This window comes from Argiope bruennichi, chromosome 10 (genome assembly GCF_947563725.1).
Source record: "Argiope bruennichi chromosome 10, qqArgBrue1.1, whole genome shotgun sequence".
Taxonomy (NCBI): domain Eukaryota; kingdom Metazoa; phylum Arthropoda; class Arachnida; order Araneae; family Araneidae; genus Argiope; species Argiope bruennichi.
The window spans coordinates 103,871,687-103,890,553 of record NC_079160.1 but is presented as its reverse complement, the minus strand read 5'-3'; the positions used below and the strand labels follow the sequence as shown (position 1 = coordinate 103,890,553).

Sequence of the window (18,867 nt, the reverse complement as noted above, 5' to 3'; positions counted from 1 at the left end):
ACCAGAGATCTTTTAAGCTGAGGAATAAAGGGTATTATTATCTAAGCTTTCACTAAATAGGCTCTTTCTTGAGATTAGGGGATATCTAAAGGCATAAAGGCCTCGCAACTCAATAGCCCTATTGAGAGATACTGACCAAGAGCTCAAAAAGTCAAGCAGTGAATAACCATTTCCACCACATGCTTGCTTCTTTCAATGACTGAGTGGTCGAATAGGCGTGAAAGTTTGAAAGTGAGCACAAATGACCAGCAAATAGTTGAACTCAAGTGACATTTTTTTTCAGTAGAAAAGAGTCTTGAAGTGCGATATTTCAATGGGGATCGCTATAATATCAAAAAGCATTCTATCGAGAAAAAGAGACTATAAAAAATCAGGAACAATGATTTCATTTTGAAAAGCAGTAAGCGATGAAGACGGAGATGTAGTTTTTATTAGAATTGTTTCTGTTTTAATTTGAATACTTACTTTTTATTAACATATTAGGTATATTCACATTAACGACATTTCATCACTCACATTGTATATCCAGAAATAATTTTATACCAGTAATTTTTTTCTGGTTAATTTTAATCTTGGTAATGAAATATTTTATTCATAAGTAAATCTGTCTAATATACGAAACTTTTTATGTAAACATTGCGGCTTATTTACTTTGTTATTGGTAGATAGCTAGTCATTTGAGGTTTATTTTGCCAGTATTGTTCCAAATATTTAATGAGAAATTTCACTGCGTCGTAGTAAATATTTATATTGCAATCGACGGTGATATGACGGCAAATAAAGAAAAGTAAAGCTTTAATTACTGAATTCCGCAAATGAATTTAAAACAATATTATTTGTTAATTCTACTTTCAGATGCATTGTTTGTGGCAACACAAATGAATAGTTTTCCTGTTTGTGTATGTTTTTCAAGTAACGGAAATTTTTTGTTTCTCTGCTAAAAATCGTCTGAATACTTAAACGTGTTAACTATACAATTTTTTTAGATAGTAACTGGACATCCAGCGATATCAGATGAAGAAAAAATGCGAAGAAAGATTTGAAGGTTTTGAGAAGGTTTTTATTTAATTTGTTAAATTTTTTTTATGTCATGTCTTAATTCTTCATTCCTACCATAAAATTTAAAATAATGAAGGGATTTCTTTTAAATTTTAACTAATGCTAAAATCTTTTTTATTTGGAATTGAGCTTTTTTGTTCATGGAATTTTTCAAAAAGTTTGTTTTTATTTACTTTTGTTGTCTGAAGGGAGGGAATGAATCCCTCAGGTAACCCACTAACCTGAGGACATGCATGATTCCAGGACAACATCGGAGTCAGATAACGAAAGCAAGCAGAGGTCATTAATTAGTCACCCATAATTAGTCAAATATATGAACTTAGGATTTTGTACACTTTTATTTAACTTGATTTGATTTGTATTTGTAAATTTTAGAATTCTTCGATTATCTTCTGTGTGCTAAAATATTGAAATTCTGTAACGTTGCTTATTGATGATAATGGTAAAACGATTTAGAACTTAAAGAAGTCATTCATAAGTTAATAATATAAATTTATTTATTTAAAAAATATGAAAAAGGTATCTGGTGATGAACAATAAAAAATGTATTATTTTATTTTATAATAGTCAGAATATAATAAAGAATATGATAAAGATTATAATAAAGAATGTGATAAAGAATCTAATAAAGAATGTGATAAAGAATCTAATAAAGAATCTAATAAAGAATGTGATAAAGAATATAATAAAGAATGTGATAAAGAATATAATAGAAAATGTGATAAAGAATATAATAGAAAATGTAATAAAGAATCTAATAAAGAATGTGATAAAGAATCTAATAAAGAATATAATAAAGAATTTTATAAGAAAATAAAGCGACAATGAATATTAAATGAAAAGGAATTCTTAATTGTTCATCATAATTAAAATATTTTTAAATATTATCAAATTCCAATCAAATAATATATTTATGTCATTGCCTAATACCTTTAAGATTTTATTGTTGTACCCAAATTGTTAATAAAACCTTTTCTTTTGCTTCTTAGTTTATTGATATTTTGTCGAAATTTACTTTCTTTTTTGTTGCTTTTGTTAGTATTGCCAGATGGTTTAACTCTGGGTTATCTTCATGAATCCAAAAACTTTAAAATTGTCGATGAATAACATCGAGTCCTTTAAAATATTGTCTTGTTTCATGCAGTGGAAAAAGAGCAACTTCATTTGCTCCCGATCGGAGGCATTTTAATTTGGTCAAATTGAATGGCCTTTACGGTTTGGAAAACCTTACCAAGAGTGTACACTCCTGATGTATTTCATCCATTTTGCCCAAGAACAACCTTGCATTGCGATGGGTTACTTTCGTGGAACACTCAAACAGGTTGGTGCATTTACTACGCCGTCCTGTTTTTCCTCTCTGCCTTTATTTAACTATACATAGCTTTATTTTTATGGCATTTAAAGATTAGAGATTAAATAGATATATGAGCCGTTTATTTTGAAAATGGGGCAAGTCCATTTTTTTTTAATTACGAGATATTTAAAGCTTGGCATTTCAATAAATTTAAAAATATTTGTAAGTATTAATAGATATATTTTTTTATATTTTGTGGTACCAGATAATGAAAGTTTATAATCCAATAGCATGTACAGTGCTGACTAAAAAAATAAGAGTTTTATTATAACTAAAGGGACTTGTCCCACTTTCAAAATTCATGAATTATTGTAAACGTACATTTAATTGGGAAATATTTCAGTTGCTTTAGTCATTTTTTAATAATAAAAACAAAATACTATTCAAAAATTTATGATTATTCGTTCATTTGATAAAAAATGAAACAAAACCAAGAATATTCTTGTAGAAAATATAACATAACAAAAAACAATTCAGTTTTATGAAGAATTTCAATGAAATTATACATTTTCAGTTTATACATAGGTATAATTAAATTGAATTTTATTTAGTATTTAACATTTTAAATTGTTTATGATGAACGGGAAGTATATACGGTAATAAATCTATGCCATCAAAAACATAACGTGTAGAAAAAACCAAGTCTCGCAACTCAGTTCTTATATCGTAAAAAGTTGTGAGATTCATGTAATACCAAGTCGTGCAATTTATTCAGTCTCTACTTAAGGGTCCTTCTGTCTTAAGTTATTACGTAATTAGCTAACCTAACAATATCTTATAGTGACCATATCAATATTAAAAATCTTTTATGGTTTAAATAAATAGATTGACTTGGCCATCGCATGAAAACACAATGCATCTTTACATTAAATTAGATTACATTAACATATTATATAAAATTAGATTGTTTAGTGCGATTGCCAAGTCAATCTATTTATTTAAACCATAAAAGATTTTTAATATTGATATGGTCACTATAATATGTTGTTTGGTTAGCTAATTACGTAATAACTTAAGACAGAAGGACCCTTAAGTAGAGACTGAATAAATTGACCGACCTGGTATTACATGGATCTCACAACTTTTTACGATATAAGAACTGAGTTGCGAGACTTGGTTTTTTTTACACGTTATGTTTTTGATGGCATCTCATTTCTTTTTGTAGATAGTCCTTTTCTTATTTTTGTATGTAGTCTTCCACTTTTTCTTTTCCGGTACTACTTCTTGAGCTTCAGCTACATTTTTTCTCATAGCCCACTCCCTGTCTCTATGGGTTTTTCTCGTAAGCTTTGATGTTACAATTTTTGACAAGTCTGAACGGTAAATGCTTCTTAGTCTGTTGTATTCACAAATTGAGGATTCCTGCGCTTTAATACTTTCAAAGTCGACATTTATTAGATGTAAGCCGTCTAGACTTATAACTCTCGAAATTGCCACGTAAGCTTGACCGGATGTGAATACTGTAGGACCGATATTCATCAGTGCATTATTTAGATTTAGGCTCTGACTTTTGTGTATAATTATAGCATAGGCTATACATATGGGAAACTGTTCGAGATGAACACAAGCTCTATTAATAATTTCAAATTTAATTTTGACCGGACTAAGCTCGTAAACATGTTCTTTATTAAGTGTAATATATATTTTCTTAATTATTTTTGTATTTTACGAATCAACCTTTACTCTTTGCACTATACCGATAGAACCCTGAACTAAACCAAGACTCACGTCAATATTTCGCCTTAACATGACTTTTGCTCCTATTTTTATAATTATGTTCTCTTCCAGGCCAGCAGTCGTAGAAGCATCGTCTTCATATTTTTTTATGCATTCACGAGCTCTTTTTGTGAGGTATCTGGGGCAATCTATGCTATCTACAGCTGTAAGTTTTATTTCGGGATGTGGAAGAGATTTAAGCATTGCAGTATTTAATTGTTGACACATGTTTTTTGTAGGTAATAAGCAAACGGTATCATCAGGAAGTTTCGAGAGGTGTTCAATTATTTCAATTAATCTGTTTTCATTTGAATTGGATTTTAGAGTTATTAATCTAGTCGAGAGTAAGTCACGGTCTTTTTGTGTAATCACATCTAATCTTATTCTATTTAGCATTTCAACAAAGTCAAAATCATTGAGCTATCGCATTTTAATTGTAAGTTCATCGTATATGAACAGTTCAATTCACAGATTCGGTATCCTGAGGGAACCTAACAACTTATTAGTTTCAGCAGTTGGTAGTTTTTCAAAAGGTGACTTTTCTCTTACCGGCGGAAGCTGTAAGAGATCTCCGAAAACTACAAGATGTTTTTTTCCAAACCGCCCATTCTGATCATCGCTTGTGTCGAATATTTCAGGTAAGCGTAAATGAATATGTGTTAAAGTAACATTGGATATCATCGACACTTTGTCTATGATAAACAACACTACATCTTTCAAATCTGATCTCAGAACTTTTAGCACTTCATCAGAAAGTTGCTTGTACTTCGGAGTTTGCTTGTGTTCTACAAGCAGCTGCAATAGTCTATGTATAGTCAATCCATTCACATTGAATGCAGCTATTCCTGTTGGAGCACTAACTGCCACTTTTTTTGTTTAAATACGTCTTAACCCAAACTTTCAGAGTTTTTATTAAAAAGCTCTTTCCAGTGCCACCAGTTCCACTCACAAAACAGCGTAAAACGTCAGCGTTATTATCAGTTGTGTCCATTTTATTTATGATCATATCGAAGACTCTTTTTTGATCGGCATTAAGTTTTACGATCATACTTTGAAGATCAGTTTGCTCTTCTTCTACCAGATTATTCTCTGAAAGTCACCCATTGCGTTTGCAGCTTCTACAGCTTCAATTTGAATTATTTCAAATTACATATTGTTACAAACCTGCAATTTTGCTTCCCAAAGCAAATAGTGTCATCATAAGAAAGACCGTTTTACAGTAATCTGTATTGGATGCTGTCGGATGCCGAGCCAGTGATCACAGAGCTTGCTGACAAACTTGGCAACCATTTGGCGACTTGGCGACGAATTTGCCGACAAAATGGATAATGCTCGAAACTTCGAAAAATTTATCGATCCGTCCATTATTACACGGGTATTTTAGTTTTTCCTTGAGTTATACACTAAACACTAATTGTATTCTAAATTTGAAGCTTCTATGTCTGCTAGAAATGCCTTAGAGTTTTGATGATCGGTCAGTCAGTCAGTGACAAAATTCTCAAACTTTGACTAGTTATAATTCTTAAACTATTGGTTCAAATTTAATGAAATTTCAATACCGTATGATGAATACCGTATGATGAATACCGTATGATACCGTTTTGATGAATACCGTATTTATATAATGCCTGCCCGGTTACTGAAAATTCAGGCTTCTAGTTTTTTCCGTAACAAAGTTATAGGGGGTCGAAAATGGCCTGAACTGCTTCGAGAAAAGGATGGTACGGCCGTGCCGCTTGTTTTTGCTCGACTTGGCGGGGGCACTGCCGTGCCCCCAGATCTTATCCTTGTATTTTTCAGATGTAATAAATCACCTTTTTTCTTACATAAAAGATAATTTTATACTCCTGAAATTACTTGGTCTTCCTCGTTGCGGTGGCAAATCGATAATTTTAAATTCAGCATTTCGTTCTATCAAGGTTCTGTAGAACATTTTGTATGGTGCATCCCTTGTAAATCTGATTCAACATACACTCATGCCCAAAATTAAGGCCACAAAAATATTTTTCAAAGTAATTCTAAATGGCTACCAGTAAAATTTAAACAAATTATATTTTATATATTGTGAAGGACCGGTAACACGATATTAAGCTTATTTATGGAATTTTTTTTTTAGCATTAGTGTTTGAGGAACTACTGAAATTAGACCGTTTAGGCATCTGGGATTTTTGTCTGAAATTTTGTAAATATTGAATTAAAACAAAAAATTTAACCTGTTTCCAGTGAGAATGAGTTCTCATAATCGTTTAGACCATTCATTGAGATGGAGAGCCGTTGACAGGCTTGAAGCTGGGCAGTCCCAAACGGAGGTGGCTCGGTGATTACAAGTGGCACCGAAAGTGGTATCCTGGTTGTGGTATCAATTCCAAACAAGTGGTACTGTAACCAGGAAGGCCGGCCAAGGCCGTTACAGAGCAATGACGCCTGTACAGGATCGCTATTTGACATTAAGAGCACGGTGGCATAGCCTGACAACGGCTCCTCAACATGCTCGTGACCTTCTGCTGCGTCTGGAGTAAAAATTTCCAGACAAAAAGTATACAGACGTCTAACAGAGGGCCCTTTATGCCCGGCGACCAGTTGAGTGCGTCCCTTTAACTGCATCCAAGAGAAAAGCCCGGTTCTTGTGGTGCCTAACACAGCAAGAATGGGGGCGTGTTCTTTTCAGTGATGAGTCGAGATTTACCACACAGAGTGACACTCGTCGAATCTTCATCTGGAGAGAGCGAGTAGCTCGATATCTTCCCTCCTACATAAAAGATATCGACAGACTTGATGGCAGAGGAATCCTTGTCTGGGGTGGCATAATGTTGGGCAGTTGTACACCACTGCACGTCTTCGATGAGGATACTGTCAATGCACATCTCTATAGAGTCCGCACAGAGCCCAGATCGTTGATGATTTTCCTGAGGAAGTGGATATTCGACGTATGGACTGGCCGTCGAGGTCTCCGGATCACAATCCTATTGAACATGTTTGGGATGGTCTCTGAAGAGCCATTGCACACCGTAACCTCCCCTCCTAATACTCTCCAAGAGTTTAAAGCCGCTCTTTTAGAAGAATGGACTTTGTTGCCCCAAGCATTTATTGACCCCCTCATAAACAGCATAAAAGCTCTTTGTGAAGCCTGTATAGCAGTGCACGGTGGTCACACTCCATATTAGACTGGAATTTTCTCGAGATAAATGCTTTATCTCTGATTCATAATGTAACACTTTTTGATATACCCTGTTTCTTAATTCCCAATTAAAATCTGTTCCATGTTGTTATGTGTCTATGTTCTTTATTCCATTGTAGTGTACCTCTGTGCCAAATTTCGTGGCAACACAGTGAATAGTTTTTCATTTTTCTCAGATTTTATGTTTGTGACCTTAATTTTGGACATGAGTGTAGTTATACTATTCACGGTTTCTCCATCGGCATTTTTATTTCTTTTTAAAACCGCTTTCTCCAGAGGCTGGGCTGAAAATCCGCGTTTCATTTCATGTATTAAACATTTATTATGTTTTCGACAATTTCGTATTACTTTATAGTAATCCTGGGGAATATACAAGGAACTGGTTTTCCAGATTGCCAGTTCTACCACTCAAAAATCACGATCATTCGGTAAAATTGAATTTCCTGACAACAGAAATTTGTAATCAATGATATTTATTTCATTGTCACTGGACTAAACAATCGGTGTTGGAAGAAAACGTATTATTACAAGTAAGTATAATAAGAAACATAAAAGTAAGATATACTTTTTTATTATTTATGAAATACTGTACAACCACCAATTTTCGTTATCAAAGCTAGATAGATAGAAGTACCCTAAATTTCAGACATGATATCAAGCGGCCACATTTACTTCACCATAGAGCAACTGGAGGTAAATTTTGCCGTAATATATTCGGTTAGAAATAATTTCAATCTAAGATGGACTTGCACCACTTTCAAAATAAACAGATTTTCAATACTGTAAAGAGCTAAAACTTCCAGTATCATAAAATATATAGAAAAACAGAAGTTAAACATTTTTTGAATGGTATACTTAATAATGATTTTTTTAATTTAGAAATTCCTTAAAAATGTAAGTATTAATTTACTATAATATAGAGAATATTGTTTGAATGAAATGCTAAGTATAAGTTAATATATAGTTTTGTAACTTTTAAAAAAGTATAAATATCCTTTGCATAAAAATAATCAATTTTAGCCATTATATCAGATTATATTGTGTAGAAATTATTAAGAGAAATTGCATTGTAAAAATACTGTATATTGTATGAGTGAATGTATGTATGAGTAAAATGTAATATATAGATAATTTGTATATATGAAACATAATTTGTGTGTATGCTTCAATATAAAGTATTATTATGCAAATAATATAGTTTATTAATTCAAATTGAAACAGAAACAAACAGAAAAAAATGTCTAGAATTTAATCTTTCGTACTTTTCATCATTACGTTTGTAAATTTTTCTTGTATGGTGTTTAAAATATGATATTAAAAATAGACTTCTGATCTCCGAAATTTCTTCGAAATTCACTGTTTTAGCACGCATCTAAAAATCATTAATTAGAGAAAATATTTGATTGAAAATGTCATTTCGTCATACACTTACTTTTATTGTGTTTCTGAATCGTAGACTGAAAATTTCCCTGAGAATTTTGATTAATGTGAAAATGGCCGGTGCCTACATATAGGCACATTATAGCAAAATGGCATATAGGCATTTTACTACAACTATATATCACTTTTATGACTATAGCTGCCGTTTCTCCGAAGTCGGGGTGAAATGGCTTATTTAAGTGGTCATCCTGTATGTATGATCTGGTCGTTTTCGGATTAAACAAATAATATTTAATTTTCAGAAGGTAAATAAATGTAAGAGAGTCGCGAAAGTAGTAAAAATAATATTTTAAAATAAATTTAATAAAAAACTCCTTTTAAAAATAAATAATTTGTAGTTTTATATCAAATTTTGATTTTAATCGATCGGAAAAGAGATGCCCCAAAATGTATATTCAATTTTTGAATGTTTATGTATTAACTCCAGAGTAAGGATTAATCGCCAAGAGATCGTTAAGGAACGCACACTGGGTTCAGTAAAAACTATAGATTCATTCCAAAAATATATAATATGAACTACTGTTCGCCACTGCCGTGGAAGGCATTGACGGCCTTTCCAAGGTCCACAATTTGATGTGAGAGAAGGGGAAAGAAACATCTTTATTAAAGAGTATGAAAGAAAGATATGGTGTCCCGCTGTTTTGAATGACAAAAGTATTACTAATGCTGAGTGTCTTTCAAACCATCATATTTTTGGTTTAATTCTAGCAGAATTGGATGCAACAATCAAGAAAATCATAATGAATTGGGAAATTGTTAAGGAATAATGTTTGCATAAGATAATGGAGATTTCACATTCTTAATTAAAACAAAATATTGGTTTTTAATTGAGAAATAATACTATATCCATTATGAAAACTGGAATTTGTGTTTATTAATTATTATTTATCAATGTTTTTTGCAGAGCTTTATCGAATTGTAAAAGAAACAATTATGATGATGCTATGGGATTATTCAGTTTTTTTTAATGAGATTCAGTTACAACAAAAATTGTGGAACAAAAAGAGAAATACATCATTAATAAAAGTTCATCCATAAATACACTACTAGTATCTTACTTCATAGGGGAAACAAAGATTTTCCTCCCGCAATATAGAATAATTAAAGTGAGTTCTAATAGTATTGATATTCTTTAGTTTACTTCTGGTCATTGTTTCTGGTTTGATTTAAAAATAATATTATTTGTCATCATGAAAACATACTGTAGAAAGTTATAACTGGAATGATTTGTTTTAGAAATTCATTACATAATAAAACCTCAAAATTAACTGAAAATACTTTTCTAGAAGTATTTAAGTATTATTTACATTTTACGCAACAAATGTAAGCATACATTATATCCTTTTTTAATGTGATGTCAAAAACTAACAAGTTAGAAAACTTATCATGCAAGTGATCTTTTCCGTGGCAGAATAATTCTTTTAAGCCTTTTAAAAAATTAACCCTTCAAAGTTAAATAAAGATTATCCACAACCCTGTCATGAAATTAGTCATAGATATGAAATTATGTGTGTAATTAATTGTATAGATTAGGAAGTAACTGAAACATGGGATCAGTATACAAAGTGTACACTGATCAGTAATACAGTTAATGTGTACTTATATTTACTTAAGCAATTATAATCAGTGTACACTGAGGGTGTTTAAATCAGTTTGTGCTAAATGTATGCTGATTTTATGCACGAAAGTGATATATGCTAATATTATTGATTCTGAATAAGCAATTTTTAATTATTTGTTTTGTACAGAGCAATTGATTTTTATATAACTTTAAAAAAATTATCCTGGACTGTAACCAAACAGTTTTACTTTATAGAAAATTATTATTGCTGCTTCAATAATAAAACGAATTTGTTTATTGATAACAATACTGAAGCTGTAATTTTAAAGGTAAAAGAAAGAAACAAGGATATTAAAAGAAGAAACAAGGATAATAAATTACATGGGAATAAATAACAAGGATAGGATTTAAAGAAACAAGGATATTAAAATGTAATTATATAAAATGATATTTGCTATATGTAATTTGCTATAATATAACATTTTCTTAACTATTCAATGATCGAGCTTAATCCTTTCAAGATTAACGATACGTATAAATGCAGTTAATATTATTTTTCGAAATCAACCTTGGAAAAAAAGTTAAAATGTTTTGTTAATTAATCAAGAATGATAGTCGAACTTCGCAAATATTTCAAGCAAGGTTAGGCAATGACCTTTACTCATACAATGATGAAAAAATAATGAGATGAGGTAAAGAAATCTTGCAATAATACCAATTCTGCGAGATTAAAATTATTAATGAACTCAAAAAAAAACCTGTTCCACTGAGTTAAAACAATCAAGAAATAATACTCAGTAAAATTTTCTCAATATAAAGTGAAAAAAAAAGAAATTTTGTGAAGATCCATTAGTTCAAAAAACTTAAATTCAGTATACGCAAAATTTGAAAACTGCTAAACACCAGGTCGAACAAAAAGGTTACAAAATTAGGCTTGATCTTCAACACTCTTCAGTTCAATTTTACTACAGTACTTCCTTGCCAAAACTTGAGCACATTTATTTTTTACATTCAAATGTATCAGCCCAATAAGTACTCATGCAAACCTAGCCCTGCTAACGGTCTCTGAAAAAAGTTGTTACTTTTAATATAACGCATTAATCAGCCGTATTAAGACAAATCCACCAACAATTACTATCAACAGTAATTATCCATAGGAAGACAATCCACCAACAACTACATAGCATAAGCAGAACGGTGATCCTCGGCCATGAAAAGAGGTGGGGAGAGTCAATTTTACTTCCAACGTTTCTGGAAGTTCCCAGTCACGGTAGACTTGAAGACTGCTTTGTGGACAGCGGATATAAATGACAAGAAGTCGATGCGACATGTTAACATACATTTCTGGATTTTCTTAAGGCACTCTCAGATCAAATGATGAGAACTATTACAACCATATTACGATTATTAGAGCTTGTATTCACTTGTAGGTGATTACTAAACCGAAAAATTGTGAACTCTTAACCATGAGAAAAGAAATTCCGCTGTCAAACGATCCGACACTACTTCGGACAATGTTTTCGACTCTCTAGAGTTATTTAGAGGACTCTAAGGTTACCTTTTCACAACTTAACTTTCATAAAAGTAACAGCTGTAGGTGATGAGTTAATATGTTCAATTGGTTGCTTTTTTTTCTGTTTTTGTTTCATAAAAATGGTTGTTTATAGACACAGTAAGTGAATGCTTTACTTTTTATGCATTTTATGCATGGAATTATAGGCAAAAATATAATTTTATTCCATTCAAAAAAACTTTTAAGAATTTAAAGTATTTATTGAATTTGTGTTGATTTCCAAATAAGAATTTCCTATATCTTTTTAAATAAAACCGAAGCACCATTTTTTCGTAACCTATAGCAATATAAACTATTGAATAGATTCTGCTCAAATTTAGTTTCATAAGTACTGTGAAGAATAAGAAGGGTGTTAGTGAACATTTCGAGGCAATTTATCAAATAATTAATTCTTTATTAATTGAAAACTATATTTCTATTGCGCATGGGCATAGAAGTAAGAAGATAAGAAGGAAATGAAACCACGACTTGACTTGCCTTATGGAAAATTGTTAATTTTTCTGCCAGTTGGGCAAACCTAAATGACATGAAATTTTTATGACACGTTTTAGATTTTTATTGTTATAGCATTCAGAACTTTACATTTTTGTATTTGGAAATAAAAATTTGTTGATCATTTATGTTTTTTTAAACTGAAAATCCGCGTTTTTGAAAAAAAAAAAATTAGGTCGATTCAGGATACATATATATCTTTTAACTAAAACGCTTTTTAGTAAATATGTAACAATTTTGGGAACATTTGGCCGATTTAAAATTTTGAATTAAAAAAATTGTGATTTTCTACACTCTATTTAACAAGCCGTTCCATTCTAATTGTAATTAACTAATTAGCAACGGTGTATTTCTAAGTCGTTAGAAAGAGAAACATAGTGAAAATTTACTCAAGGAATTATAATTAAGAATTGTGTTTCTTCAGTCAATGAATATACTGCTGAAAGTAATTTTTTTTTATGTCTTGTCCATGTCCTATTAGCAGTCATAACTATATTTATATAAAAATCTAACATAGGGCAGTAGTCATTCTTATCGAATTGTCGAATTGCAGCACTCCAATGTAAACAAATTTTTGTATGACCACGTCAAACTACTTTTTCGAATGTTTTTACAGGTACTCTTAGTTCAAGGTTTCACAAATTAATAAAACTGCAATATATTATTAGAAATGCTCTATGGAAGATTTGCCAAAATTTTCTTTCAGTCAGAGATTTAAAATATAAAAAAAAAGATTTAAGATATCAAGAAATAGACGTCAAACTAAAAGTTTAAACCAGAGTGAAAATTGGCTTAACCTTCGTCAAATGGAAAATCACTATGGCTTACTTACAAGATTGGAATTTGGATTTTTATGGTGCAAAAACCAAAATTATCTATCCTGCGTCATACATACGAAAATTGTTGACAATAAATTTCAAAATTATAATCTAAAAATGGTTTTTGAATTACCTTAAAACTAAAAAAAAAGAAAAATCACTTTTTAATGATAACAATGTTATTTCTGCAGGATTTCTTTCTTTGTTTTTAATAAACTTTTAAATTTAATGTAATGACGGTTCACTATTTTAATATTTTAAAAATTTGATTGTTGTCTAATCAATTGATTTAATAAAATTATAATTTTATATCTTTAAACGACGGTGTAGTAAATTTTTAAATTTGGGAAAACCTGATTAATATTTTTATCAAATATTGAACATAAATAAAGGACTAAAGACCGCAAAATAATCGAAACATATTCTTATTTTTAGTATACCGAAAAAAATCATGTTTTCACATATTATTTTTTTCAATACGATTTAATTTGAAAAAAAAATGCATTTGCCTTCACAAATTTAAGGCAAGCTCAACAACAACACAACAAATATGTAGGAATTCTAACGTAGATTAATCTATTTCATAGATTGGCGAATTATTTGATCTATTTTAAAATAAAAACAAACTAAAAATCTTTATGTAAGATGAATAATGTAGGCTCTTTGATTCACAATATACGAAAAATAAACAATCAAATCCCAAATAATCATGGCCGAATTTTTATAATTTCTTTTTATATACCAAAGGGCGACTCCTTAAATTATTTGCAGTATTTTTAATTTAATTTAATTTATTTCTACATAGTTGCTAGTTGCTATATAGAAATAAAGGAAAGCGGAAAGGGAAAAAAACTAGCCAATAAAACAAAGCAATGAATACAAGTTTATTTCTATGTTTCTTGTACCACGCCCTAAAAAAAGGCGTGGATGACTATTGAGGATTTCCCGAACGGAAGATGATTAGCCTTGAAAACTGACCTACTAATTGTACCATCCAGATTTTTTGTTATCATTTCGGAAAGAATATAAAAGCCCAGATCTGCAAAGCCAAATCATACTTTTCACTTTCGAGCTAGAAAAGAATTACAACATGCAAACCTTGGTGAGTACCTTTGGTTTTCTATTCGTTATCCATAGTTAAAACAATTCTTAATAATCGTATTATTAACTGTTTTGAAATAATTGGAAATAAATTAGGAGAATTTTAATTTTTATTTTATGCCACTCGAGACTATTATTCACGAAAAAAATGTATTTTATGCAACAAATAAATTATTGTTAAAATTCAGAGAAAAGTTATTAATTTTTGGATAAGGTTAATGTAAAAAGGAATTGCTAATAATTATTTGAATACTTCAAGATGTTAGTTTAAATTTAAATTGAACAAAATATAGAACTGAACATAATGTTGGCCGTATCAGGTTAGATTTAAATTGAATGAAATGTAGAAATTGAAAATAACGTAAATGTTAGAAACTAAATAATGTAAATAAATGTAAAGGTTAGAAACTAAGATTTGAAGCCATCAACTATTCTAGGTTTTTTTTGTTTCTGCTCTGGATTAATGTTTATAAATACGTTGTTTATGTTTATTTGAATAAAGTCTTATACAATTGCTGACAGAAAATTTCAAGACAAATTTTCGAACGATGACTATGAGACAAATACTTTCAAAGTGGTCTTTGTATATGAATATGAACATTTAGAATACTTTTTGAATATTAAAAATACAAATATATTAGTAAAAAATATGTACCAAAGCTTTTCAGTATTTTTATTATTTTGAAACATGATTCTGGATAAAGTAGTTATGACAACCACAGTAAATAATATCTAGGAAAACCTTCTTTATTCAGATGACACCTGATTTAAATTATAATTATTTTTAGTACAATTTCTTTATATACATTTTTTCAAATTATTAATTAATAATTCAACTATTTTATCATCATAATTATCTAATTGTATCTTGTAATCAGTAATTATTCTTACTTAATTTATATGAAATTTCCACTTACGTTCATGATTTTTACAGAAAATATAACTTTAAAAAATTTTGTTGGATCACATTATGAGCTAGAATTATTTTTGGTTTATTTTTCTATTTGCTTTTTTATATATAATGTTTGCGAATTATAAAAAATAAAAAGGCCTCGCTTTTCTATTTTTAGTTTTAGGCAAATACTTTGTACTTGAAAGGGCTAAGCATTTAGTTGATATTGAATGTAAATAATATACATTAAATTATTATCTGAAGTTTGAAGAGAAAAATAGTTAAAGTTTCTTTGTATTTTTCGTAATTCTGGTGATTTTGTTACTCAGTTAATTAAGTTATATAGATTTTTTTCTGTACATTAAGTATTTACAAGTGAATAAATAAAAATAATGGATTTTGCATACGTAAAAAATGTAATAATTTTTTTGATTAAAAATCATAACTTAGATATAAGAAAGAGAAAATTTCAAAATGGCGCTGTTTCTTGCCTGAAAATAAGCTAGCAAGATTGGAATTGCAACTAATGTATGTTATTAAATATATAGAAAATTTCCGATAAATTGTATATATATCATAAATTTATTACATGAATGATATAATAAATTTGACTTTCACATCGACAAAGAATGATTTAATATATCATTGTAATCATAAAATTATTAAAACTTTAAATTTTTATTTGCTCCTCCTTTTTAAAACGTTGTGATATTGATAAAACTTTTTTGTAATTAAGTCTGTTGATGTTTGAGTGAAAAATTTAAATAAGATGCCCAGTGAGCTAGAATATTGAAATTTGACAAGGGATTTGGCAAACCACATATTTACAAACTACAAATGCGTGACTTGCAATATTTTGAAATATGTGACATCCAAACTTTAAATATGCGACTTCGTTAACGGCAAACTGTTTCCCCTTAAGCACACATTTGATTTCCTTCACAAATTTTCACAATTATAGAATAAAATTTTCCATAAATGAAAAAAAAGCTTTTAAAATTATTTAAATAGAAAACATGAGTTAAATCCTAATTGTAAACGTATAATGCACTTATAGAAGAAATACGGCTTAAACTGGAATTTCAGTCATATATTTAATATCTTTTTAAATAACAATTTCTTTTGTATGGTTTTTTTTATTGTATTTTAATTTCTTTATAATTTTGGTTTTTAATACATCATGCCTTTTTATAATTTCAATCAAGCATACTACATTTGAAAATTTTAAAAGTATAATATATGCTTTTCTTTTTAACTCCGGTGAAAATTTTAATTATATTTATTACATTAGATTTTTGAAGAATGCATAATTTGCGACTCTTTAAATGTAATTTTTGTACTTTCTTTTCCACAGTTTGTTCTCCTTGTCTTGGTGGCCTTGGTAGTGTGCACTCTTGCACAGTGGCCTTACTACGGTGGATACTACGCTGGCTACAACCCCTACGTTGCTGCCCCCTATGCCTACAATTACTACGGAGCCTACAACCCAGCTTTGAGCTACTTGTGGAAGAAATGAACAGGGTAAATATCATACCATGACAGCTTTTGAAACATCAATATTTTGAACTAAAGTTAATCAATTCTTTACACTATTCTTCAAATTAAGTATTGAAAAAATTAATTAGTAAAGCATTTTATAAATAAATTAATTAAAAGTTTTTGCAGCTAGATAATCTATGTAATATAAATTACGTTTCTAGACGTGAATGCAGTTTTATAATTCCAGTTATCAACAAAACGTAATTCCTTAATAATTATTTTTATTAGATTATTTACGAAATATAAATGAATGGGTATTTTATTTCAATACAAGGATGCAATATTTCCGTTTCCGGTTATTATTAAAACGGATTTTTATTAACAACTCAATCATAAAACATAAATGTACGTTTATTAAATTGTTTGATGATAATTCATATTTTATACCTTAATTTTTATAAAAACTGAATTTATTAGAAATCAATGTTAAAAAGTTCATCTATAAAGCATGCCTGATGAATATATGCTTTCATTTTTTCACTGAGCTCTAAAAAATTGCGAATGCTTTTTTTAACAAGTAATTCAGTCATCATTTATACTCAGCCACTTATTCAGTCATCATTCAACCAAGCGATATTTAATGTTAGCTAAATAATAAATTAAATGTTAAAAAGTCTAGAAATTAATAAAATGTTATCCTTCTCTTAGCTGTGATATTCAGTGAGTAGTATCACAATAAATATTTAAAAGAATTTTCTTGAAGATTAAATGCTGTGATTAATGAAACTTGGCGTTTTCCGTTTTAAAAAAAGATAAAAAATAAGTTTCATTTTGAATTATCAGTGAGATAAAATTTAAAGTTTATGATGAAGATTATTATAAATTGATTATCTGTAAATGTTAAAGAGCATTCTGCGCGCATTTAATCATTTAAATTCCAAGCTGCAAATTCTCTCACTATATCTATGCTCTCCTTTCGTCCAATGTAAATATTCTTTTTTTGCACGAAAAACAATAGTTTTCATTGAAAATATTCAATAAAAAATTTTTCTTTAAAGATAGCGAATATAAATGCTAGCCAAAAAATCTAAATAAATTCACCTTAAAAATTAGTAAAGCTATTTTTAAGGCAGAAAAAGAGATCATTTCACTGGAAATTATACAAAGGATACGTTTATAATTGGCACTATAAAATGTATTTTTTTTATTGTTTAAGATTATTATATGAAAAATAAAAGACATCTTAATATTGAACTTTTTAATCCTTACAGAAAAATAAGTTTCATATGTATTTATTAATTAAACTCTCACCGGTTTCACCTGCCTAATTAAAAAGGTGTTCGGCACATGAAAAGTTTAGTATGCATATACAATTTTCCTCAAGCCTCGTATAAATATTTGTTACCATTATTTGAACACATTTTATTTCCTTTGTGCAAACTAAATAGCCCCCGAAAACTTTTAAAACATAATAGCTAAACAAAAATGCGCTCATATGTGTACAACTGTGTACTCTGTACAATACCTGCTTACTCTGTACACATTGCATTCAGTCTAACAATGAAAGATGTGAACTCAGACTCAACATTGATCATGATGTGTACTCAGTCTGAGATTGAATATCCAATTCTTTCAGTTTCTCCTGTCAAAACTTTAGATATAATTATGGTTTGATATTATATGAAATAACTATGGCTAATATCTGATTGTATTTTATAAAAATATTTTATATTATTTCAGACTTAAAGAACCAAACACTGGCATGAAGTTCCTGGTTTTCTGTGAAGATGATTGTTTATAATCAGAAATTATAGAATAAATTTAATATTAAATCAATGCAACATGGCTGTAATTAATAATATTATAAGCTGAAAATAAAATTATTCTTTTGTAATTTCTTGATTTATTATTTCAACAATATACAGATGCTTAACATTTGATAAAACTTAAAATGATAAATGTTAAAAAGTTTTAACTGGCTCTTGCTAATTTCTCTTGCAAAAGAATAATATTAGTATTTTTTTTATATGTTAAGAATTTTAAAAAGAATGTATTCAAGCTAAAATGTTCTATCAAAAATTCTAAATTCAAATACAATGGATGCTGGCTTATTCGAAACTCAATCATATTTTACATTCGATTTAATAAATAATTTGATTGAAATAAATTGGGTCTCAAGATGAATACAAGAGGAGAAAACAACA

The 18,867-nt window shown here is 29.3% G+C and overlaps 1 long non-coding RNA gene across 1 annotated transcript; it reads left to right on the top strand.

Moving 5' to 3' along the window:
• The first annotated feature begins 14,186 nt into the window (after positions 1 to 14,186).
• Positions 14,187 to 18,557, top strand: LOC129989494 (uncharacterized). The gene is made up of 3 exons (XR_008785779.1): positions 14,187 to 14,293; positions 16,539 to 16,705; positions 18,404 to 18,557. It is a non-coding gene; the product is annotated as an uncharacterized LOC129989494 (long non-coding RNA).
• Positions 18,558 to 18,867: the final 310 nt, after the last annotated feature.